At 45.5% G+C, this 9,454-nt stretch overlaps 1 long non-coding RNA gene across 1 annotated transcript; it reads right to left on the bottom strand.

The window, feature by feature from the left end:
* Positions 1-6,160: 6,160 nt before the first annotated feature.
* Positions 6,161-9,147, bottom strand: LOC311426657. Its single transcript, XR_014686903.1, has 3 exons — positions 9,002-9,147; positions 8,321-8,375; positions 6,161-7,111 (listed from the first exon to the last, which is right to left on the bottom strand). It is a non-coding gene; the product is annotated as an uncharacterized lncRNA (long non-coding RNA).
* Between the last annotated feature and the right edge of the window lie 307 nt (positions 9,148-9,454).

Genomic DNA, 9,454 nt, shown 5'->3' on the forward strand with positions numbered 1-9,454 from the left:
GACAAAACATTTTGCAGCAGGTTTGAGTAGACGTAATGCAAGAAGGTGAGATCTGTAGTGCAGGGACAGGGGGAGGAATGGGAACAGAGGCTTCTGATAGCAGATTAAAGCCCAGACCCACACATACGGCTGTGACTCCATGCACTAAACTGGGGCAAATAATCCTATCAAAGTCAACAAAAGCATGCAGTCTGAAAAATAAAGCTCTGACCAAACATCTGCAGTAGGCTTCAGATCAGTGGCAGATGCGAACCTTGCTTTGACCTTGATAGTTGATCCCAGTGATTTCAACGGGACTGTTTACGTACCAAAAAAAGAAAAAAAAAAATCCACCTTCATGAACATCCAGAATTGGGACTAAAACCCCAGTAATTCTGTCTCCTTAGAAGCAAGTGATCCTGGCAGGGCTGCTATTTATTAAGCAGCACTTGTGTTTAGCTTTCAGGTGCCCCTGACCAGCACCCAAGACCAATATCTATCTCAAAAGAGAGGCTGCACTCCGCCACACACCACTGCAGGCAGCAGTGGTCCTGATGGGCTCAGCTGGCCTCCCTGCTTCCAGGAAGCCCACTTCTGGTGGGATTTATACAGAGTGTGTGTAGAAGTTTGTGAGTGAGCGCATTTGTCGTCAATCATCCCATCACTGATTCAAAGTAAGTCCATAAGGTCAAACCAACACCTCCCACCTTGGTAGATGCTGAGCTCTTTGCCAGGCAGAGGAGCTGCTTGGTTATTGCACCTGGACAGAAACACACAAAGCAACACACACACTTCAGTTCTGGTTTTCCATTTTTACGCTGATTGGTGGCACCTGTCAGGAGTTAAGCACCAGCCCAAAAGGTTAAACCATTAAAGCACAATGCTTTGCCCCTCACAGGCTGCACAGCCTCCAGATTTTATTAATTGTGGCCAGGAGGGTTCTGCCTCTGTAAAGAACTAAGGGATGTGGTCTAGCAATTAAGGTGTCGGCTCCAAAAAGAAACCCTCCTCAAATAATTGCAGTCCACTAGGCCTCAATCCAAAGCACCGTGCAGGTAATGACTTTGGGGACGTCTGCCAGCACCCTTGTGCTGGGGGCACATATAATCATAGCGGTGTGGTAAACCAAATTTGTGTGAGAGAGTGAAAGGCAGCATGTGGCCTGTACAGCCTGGTGCAAGGAAACGCAGTCGTGTCTATTTCCCTGCATGTGGGCCGAGAGGAGAGGAGCTGGCCCCTCGTGGGGCCCCCAGCACACTCAGGGCTTTAAAAAGGTGCTAAAATAAATGGTGTACCTTGCTAAGCCCTGCCTGAACAGTTTGGGCCGTGGTTGTGATGAGACTGCTCACATTAATCTCACTCCTGAACCAGCAGTCGCAGCAGGGACACTGCCCCAAGACCAGCCTGTGCATCTTCTCAGACCCTTCTATTTTCCTCAGAAACTTCCAATTTTCCTTACAACAGGCAGCTAACCTGAGAAACAGTGAGAAGAGCAAATTTAATCTGCTGCAGATAGTTGTTCCTCACTGAGTTTAAGTAATAACCACCCCAGGTGGTTATTTCTGCCAGGGACATTTCTGTCAGTCCCCGCTCTCTCCAGATACTCTGTGCCCAGCCAGAATTCTCCTTAATTCTTTCCTTGTCTTTCTTCCTGGGCATGGGATACACTGGAGAAGGTCAGCAAAGCGACAGTCCTCGTCTGAGGTGTGGGACAGGAGAGAGGATGAGGCCTTAGAGGCCTCCAAGCTCTTAAAAGACCGTAGAGGTCTTTTCCAACCTGAACGTTTCTGTGACTCTACCCAGCAGAAAACAGCAAATCACCTTCCTCAGGACAAAGCAGCTCTTTCCAAGTTGATCCAGCGAGGGGTCCTCTTCCAGCCCCTCAGTACCAGCCACAAGGGGCTGTGCAGGGACAGCAGCCCCTACGGGGGATAGATCCGCCTCTTTCCTCATAAAATCAAAATAGTAAAAAGTTCAGAAAACTGCAATTTCTTAGCAGGGATTTCAGTAGACTTAGGTTCCTGACTGTGCTGTCTGCACAAGATCCACCCACTGCTAATTTGTGAGTAAGTGAGTTGAACGTTTTGTCATTTTTCTCTTTAGATAAACTGAAATTATGAAGTCTTTATCCAACAGGAAGAAAGACACAGAACTACTTCTCAAAACAACTTTGATCATAGTGCAGTCTGTCACTGGCCAGCATACTTCTCACAGGCACATTAATGCATTCTTGTTGGCAATAAACACTGAGTAGTTTGTTCTAGGGAAAGACTACCCTATATATATTTGGGGAATGCACTCTCCCAGTTTGTCAAGTAATTTTAGAAATAGCCTAGTAGGGTTCTTCTGTTACTGCTTAATGGGCATATGTTCTCTTATTACTGCTTTAGAGTTAAATGGTAGCTCACCTATGCTGTTTTTTTGTTTGTCTTTTTGTTTGGTTGTGGGTTTTTTTCTGCTATTAAAGGCAGTTAATGAAAGTGTAAGTGATGCTTTAGAAACCTTTCTAAAACTTCAGTGCTGAATTAAATGGACAATGTCAAGTGCTAAATAAAAGTGAGCCACAATTAATGTTAGGGGAGAGTAAGCTATGCCTGCAGCCTGCTGATAATTTACATTTCCACGGTCACATTCTTCACTAAAATAAATGCCTCTTTCCCTACTGAAGGTATGTGAAAGGCCCAAATGAACAAACAATAAGACTGGTGATATGCATATGAATGTAGAGAGCTGCCAGCATTAAACCAGGCTCCTCTCTATGTCTCTGGTAGGGGACAAAGTGCACCAGCAGAGACTTGTGAAACCACCTGCCCCCAAGAAATTGAGGCCACCTCCGGCAGCTGAAGGTTGGCTCCATTTGCTGACATGATCAAGCCAGCACACACAAAGTAACCCCTTAGAAAAGAACTAAAAAAAAAATAATAATAAATATGTTCCTTACTCTGCTGCATTTATACTAAGTTTAAGCACATGTTGCCACAAATTTAAATTAAAATTTCAGGTTGAAGTTGGGGATTTGGTATTGTTAGTATTTGGTATTATTCTCCTCCCACGTGAATTACTGTGGCATCAAGTTGCTTTGGCCAACAAAGACAGGATGAATGCCTCATAATATACACCACCCAAAATTTAGGTATCTCGCCTAAATTAGTTTTCTCACCATACCCTGGGCCATTTAATTTTTACTGGATGATTGTGTGTTGTGTTATTCACTCAAGTGTCAGTATCAGCTGGCTTATGGAAGACGGATCAGTGAATTACAGTCTTCTCTAAATTCTTGAGAGCACCTTCAAAGTGTGTATCAGTCATGAGTTATAACTGCATTGATGCCTGTACTCTCATGCAGGCGAGGACATCTCTCATCCAAGGACATATAAGGGTTATGCTGCTATGCCAGAACAACGCTAACTGCAAAATCTATTGGTGATTTCAGCTTATGCAGTGGAAGCTGTGGAGGGGAGGAGGAGAGGAATGTGTTTTCACCTGTATGGGAGATCATCTCTACTTTTACTCTCAGAAAACTGCCCAGCGTTGTATATACAGAAGCTGTAAGGCAAGAGGGCTGTGTTGTGACAGACAAAGGCCAGGCATTTCTCTATACACATGCTCAATGCAGAGGTTTTTATGTCTTCTGAAGCAACAGTTCTGCCAAAATAAATAAATAAGATCTGAATTAAAGTATTTTTCAAGAGGATCGTAGGGCAGAGAGATGCCACTGACTGAGACGGAGCAACTGCACTAACAGAAACAGAAGGTGCGGATCTCCTGAGCACCTCATCTGTTTGCTGCTCTTCATTGTAATCTATTCATTGATGAAAATAACCTTAAACGATGGCATTTATTAAACTGAATGTGTGAAGAGGATGAGGGCGACACAGAAGTTAACCTGTGCATAGTATGAGAGTACAGACATTTTTCCTGTTCGTGACTAATAGCTCTCTGAAAAAGGTCAATCATGAGAAATTGGACAGGAGTTCACCTCCTCATTCTGTGTGGATAAGGAAACTAAAATGTAATTTCCAGGAAGAACCTAGACAAGCTTTCTCTGTGTTTTGGAGAGGCATTAGAAAATTCAGAAAGAAAGCATATGTAAGTGTCTCTCTGTATCTGTGAAGACCTACATGAATACAGTCTGCCTCCACTCAGCATGTGCCAAACTTCCGTATACTGCCAACTTTTCTAAATTTCTTGCAGTATATAACCTTGCAAATAGTTGTTTTTTGTTTGGTTGGTTTTGTTTCCCTTTTCTTTTTTCCTGGTAATCTGAAAACTTCTACATGGTTTTCCTTGCAGTCCACATCAAAAATCATAACATGCTCTTTCCATGTCCAGCTGTTTCCTGGATTGCCTTTAGTTTCTGAGAACACTTAACACATGGAATAAAATCGGCAATTTAGATCTCCAGTTTGCCTTCTCGACTTGCCTCACCCTGAGTTATACATCAGTAGATGTACCTTTTATCCTGCTATTGATCTTGGAAAAAAGGCAACCAGCAAGAAAGCCACCTAAATGCTACAAAATTATGAGATGTGCTTCATTTTTCAAATGCAAATTCTTCAATTACTTCTTAATGAGAACAAAGGTAACAAAGAATCAGGAGGGTATTTTTTAGCACTAAGCAAACCCAACATACTCCAACACGCTTAAGTACCTACATGGGCATATTTTGTAAAACAACCAACACTGAAGCACAAATAAAACCAAAAGCAACATGTGGCATTGTCCAGCAAACTGAGCATGCTGAAAAGCAAAAATCTCCCCCTGAGTTCTTCTATAAATTCATGCAGCGATATTCTGGCTTCAGAGTTATGGCAACGATGAATTAGCAAGCTACAAGCAATCACAGACAAAGAGACTCTGGTCTACCTCTTCACTCTTCATCCATCAATGAACCTGCAGTGTTGGCAGGGAAGCAAAATACCTATTTTATAGGTGGCAATCTCAGACAGAGCTAGGATTAGCTTCATAGGGGTCATCTAAACCAACAGAAAACACTCATCATACCTTTCATGCCAGGCATTTCCAATGCCTCAGCACGCTCCCACATCTAAATCCATTTCAGAAAAATCCAGTGAAGCCCAGCAGAAGGCATCTGGTCTTAACTGGACCACGTTAAACTCTTGCCCCAGCCCACTGCATGTTGCAATGCAGCTGACACTGTGCACCACCAGATGTTTGTTCCCTGGTTCACGGGGATGCTTCCATTTAGATGCTTCAAAAGGAAATAAAAATGAAATAACTTCACTTCTCTCTGGGCCACAAATGCAGCATGTGTGCCATATAAATGTCTGTTCTTGCTCTGGTTAGAAAAGAGACTCACCGGCTGTGCACAGCACAGAGCCTATGTCATAGAGTGGGATGCTGGCCCAACATGCCTTTACTCTTACTGATACAGACACAGCTCCTTAACCTGTCTTCCACCCATGTCAAGCCACTGCCTTATCCTTGAGATGGGAGCGGCACTCTTTGGAGGACTGTGAGCACCAGCTCCTGCTCTCACAGGCCATGTTTTATGAACCTGGTGATCAATGAGCCAGACTTTCTGAAGGCCATCCTACCTGGGCTGCAAGCAAGAATCACATACACCTCGTGTTAATCATGAACACCACCTGCCTTTGAGGGAGGTTCCTGCCTAGAGGTGGGACTGACAGCACAAACATCAGCCTCCCTGCTTTCCTCACCCTTTCATCAGGGTCTGCTGATGCTACAGCGGAATGGTGAGTTGAGCACAATCAGATGTCCTTGGCTTCATCTCCCTGCCCCACACCTCTCCTTCCCAGCACCGACTGTGGATCCCTCCACTCCCACATCCTCCTGTGCAGTCCAGGCAGGAGGCGTGCCAAGTTCAGATCTTCCTGAGTGAGGACAGGGCTCACACAAGAAGGAAATATCAGGAGTGCTTATCTGGGGTGAGCTGCATTTGCCACTCACCATTCACAGGGGACAGCTGGCATGTGAATTGTGTATCTCTAAATAAAACTTGTGAGGACATAGCGGTGAGGAGATGGGCAAATGCCATGTGAGCTGGGTTTTTCTGCTCTGTTTTTTAAACCCAGAGCAGATTGACACTGTGGCAAACTCTTGATTTTTTTTTGCCTCTGAAAACTAGGCAGCATCCCCTAATACCCTCACTGAGAGAGGGTATTAGGGGATGCTGCCTAATACCCGCATTGGAGAGGGAATGAGTAGAGTGGCATTTACATAGCAGGAAGAACCACATCTCTGCCTATCAAAAGATGCTTTCCAGTGGCTGAGCCTTGCTGGGTGAGCTGACCTTCCAGGTAACTGGCTTCCAACAATGTGCTCCAGTCATGCCACGAAAATGTTAACTCACATCACTTACAACGCCTGTGTAAGCAGCTCATTAAATCGGGCCAGGTTGTGCCATCCAGCACGCCTGATGGGCTTAATGTGGTGTCTTGCCCTGGCCCTTGGGTGGGTTATCACCGGGCAGACGGGCTGTAAGTGACGGAGAAGGCATTTTCCCAGAGGAGCTTCTGTTTTCCAGAGCTCAGGCATTGCTGATGATTTTCCTTGTGTTGCCCATTCCAATCTTTCCTTTCCAGTCTTCTTACCCCCTAGAGGGCCTGTATAGCTTTTTAGTAACCTTAAATCAAAGCATGAAATCAGCAATAGTCTGACTACGGACCAGCTCTGAGGACAATACATGGGCTTATAATAGCACGGTATCAAGCCATGGACCTGGCACTGCCCCTGCAAATGAGGGAGCTGATTTATCTAAGAGGCCAGATTTTGTTTCCTTATTGCTGCAAAGCCTCAAAATGTATTACGTGGGGAGGCCATGAGGAGTTTCAGTAATGTGACTGGAATTGCATGTATCTTTACAGAAATTACAGGCTTAATTAACTGTCTTTTCAAAGAAAAATGAGCCAGCAGGTACACACCTCTCAGGTAACAGAAAGCAGCCAGCACCTACCACATCTCCAGATCACCATTTTGTTAGTCAGGTCACAGCTGATGAGATGCACCTTGCAACGTGGGTCACATCCTGAGCTGAGAAGGAAGGTGAGGTTGCTCACTGAGGTAAGGGTGCCTTCCAGGCAGAGGGCATCTCTGCCACCTCCCATCTCTGTTCCTGGCACTCCACCAGGGGTGCTCACACAGTCCCAACCTGCAGGAGAAATTAGATTTATTATTATTATTATTATTTTAATTCTCTTTGTTTTTTCTTAAGCCTGAAGCACCAGACTTAAGCCACCATCTCATTCTGAAGTGAGCTGCAGGCAGCTGTCAGATGGCAACACTGCATGCTAGCACGTGAGTGCAAACTGAGTCAGACTTGGAAAGTAAAGGCTTAGCTTCCATGCCTGCTCCTTGAAGCCAGACAAGAAAGGAAAAAAAAAAGGAATAAGTATCAGGAAAAATAATAAAATTAAATGCTTTTTAAAGTAGAATTATTCTCTTTTTTTTTTTTTTTTTAATGATTCTTTTCTAAGCAAAACCACACATTCTGTCTCCTGGACATGAAAGAACATGTAGGATCTAAACCAGCACCATGATGAAAAAGACAAGATGTGTACAGCATGCAGTCACTCTCAGGAAGGGATGAATGCTTGCAAAATCACACGCTGGCCTTGACGAGTCCTCTGGGTAACAACTGGAAAGGAAGTCACAGACAAATACCCTTCAACATGATAGTATTTGCAGAACATAATCTCTGTTCATGGAGCAGTATTCCCTGGCACAGGCTCCTCTCTGCAAGCCCTTCAGCCTCTCCCAGACCCACAGCCTTCGACCAGCGAGCTGTTCACCCTCTGGCCATGCCTTGCACTACCACAGGGATGCACAGGCACCAATTCTGCAGCCTGCTGCCTCAAACAGGCTTCTGCTCAGCACCTGCCCTTTGGCTGGCTGAGGGCAAAGCAGCAAGAGAAACCAGAAAGGTCAAGTGGAAATTGCTGAGCAGAAAGAGCCACGCAGCAGGCACCCAGTAAAGCAGGCAACGAGCTCTCAAGCCCTGTAAACCCTGGGTAGAAAGGGTCAGAAACAGAGGCTCTTAAGCAAAGTGAGAAACTGAGACTGTTATCTCCAAGCTGCTCCACCAGGCAATATTGCCTGTGCTTTGCTTTTCCTGGTGCTCTGCTGAAGAAAGGAGACGGTTTTGAAACTGCAGCACAGCAGGGGTTGTATAAAGGAGGCACAAGTTGCACTGTGAGCAGCACTTGTACACAAAAACAGGCAGGTGAGGAGGAAAAAGCAAGAACAACCATATTGATAAGGGGAAAGCATTAAATCACACGCTTTTAAAGACAGGTGAGGACAGCAGTGAAAACCTCCCACATCTACTAATAGGAAGAACCAGGTGTGCAGAATTTCTCACCTTCCAAATACTCCATGCAGATTGTCCTTGTAGGTTGCAACAGCTCAGCTTCCCTCTGAGGAATTAAAGCAGTGATGACCCAATCCTCCTCAGAGCTGGATGGTAGCAGGGCAGCCCTTGCAATGCCCTTTGGAGGGCATTTCCAAGCTCACAAGGCACCACCGTGCCATGCAGAGGAGCCTTGCTTGTGTGACTGCAATGCACCCTGAGTGCAGAGGCATTTAGGACAGGATGTGCACGGCAGGTGTGAACAGCGCCGAGACACCTGTGCTTTCCGTGGTGGGATGGAGGCAGGAAAAGCATCCCAGCTCCGGGCATCCCAGCTCCGGGGCTGCGGAAAACGGAGTAAGATGCTGAAGCAACAGTAGAGCCCTGCACTGAAGAGCTCACCTGGACGTTTGCATGGAAATACCAAGGGCACAACAATTTTACTGGAAGCTATAGTCAGAGTCATCCTAAAATTCCCCCAACTTACACAAGGCTAGGGCCCACGTGCTTGCCCCCAGACACCTGCATACACCTCCAGACAGTTCAGCTGGGCTCAGACACATCCTCATCACTCCTGTCAAAGGGTGCTTCACTATCTCCCCTAAAAAATGCCCTCCCATGCAGCTCCTGCTCCCTGCTGCAAGCCAGCACAAGTTTTAACCCCATCCCACGGGCTGCAGGACCAAGCCTCACCTCTGTGGCTATGAATGCAGGGAGATGCTTCCTCACAAGGGGCTTCTCTGCTGCAGGCACGCTGGGGCATGCATCTGCTGGGAGAGCTCAGCCTTTGGTGAAAGGGCTTCTTTCTCTTACATATCCAGAAAGCTCCGTGAACCCAAATCATTCTTATTTAATGGGAGAAAATAATAATAATAATAATTATGATTATGCTTTATATGTCTAAGCAGCGAATATCAAACATTCGGACTGTGGGAGCCTGCATGCTCCACAGCAGAGGCAACATCTGATTCAGGCTGATGCTGCAGTGCATGAATCGATTGCGTATTTCCCAGTTACACAAGCAACTTGTATTGGAGAATATAATAAATATTCAAATCTGGTTTTACGCCTTATGCTTACTTCAGGATTTGGATGCCCGAGTGGAAAACAGCTGCAAAATATTAGTTTTTCAGTTACACCAGTGCA

The sequence above is a fragment of the Aythya ferina genome (genome assembly GCF_964211825.1).
Source record: "Aythya ferina genome assembly, chromosome: Z".
Lineage (NCBI taxonomy): Eukaryota > Metazoa > Chordata > Aves > Anseriformes > Anatidae > Aythya > Aythya ferina.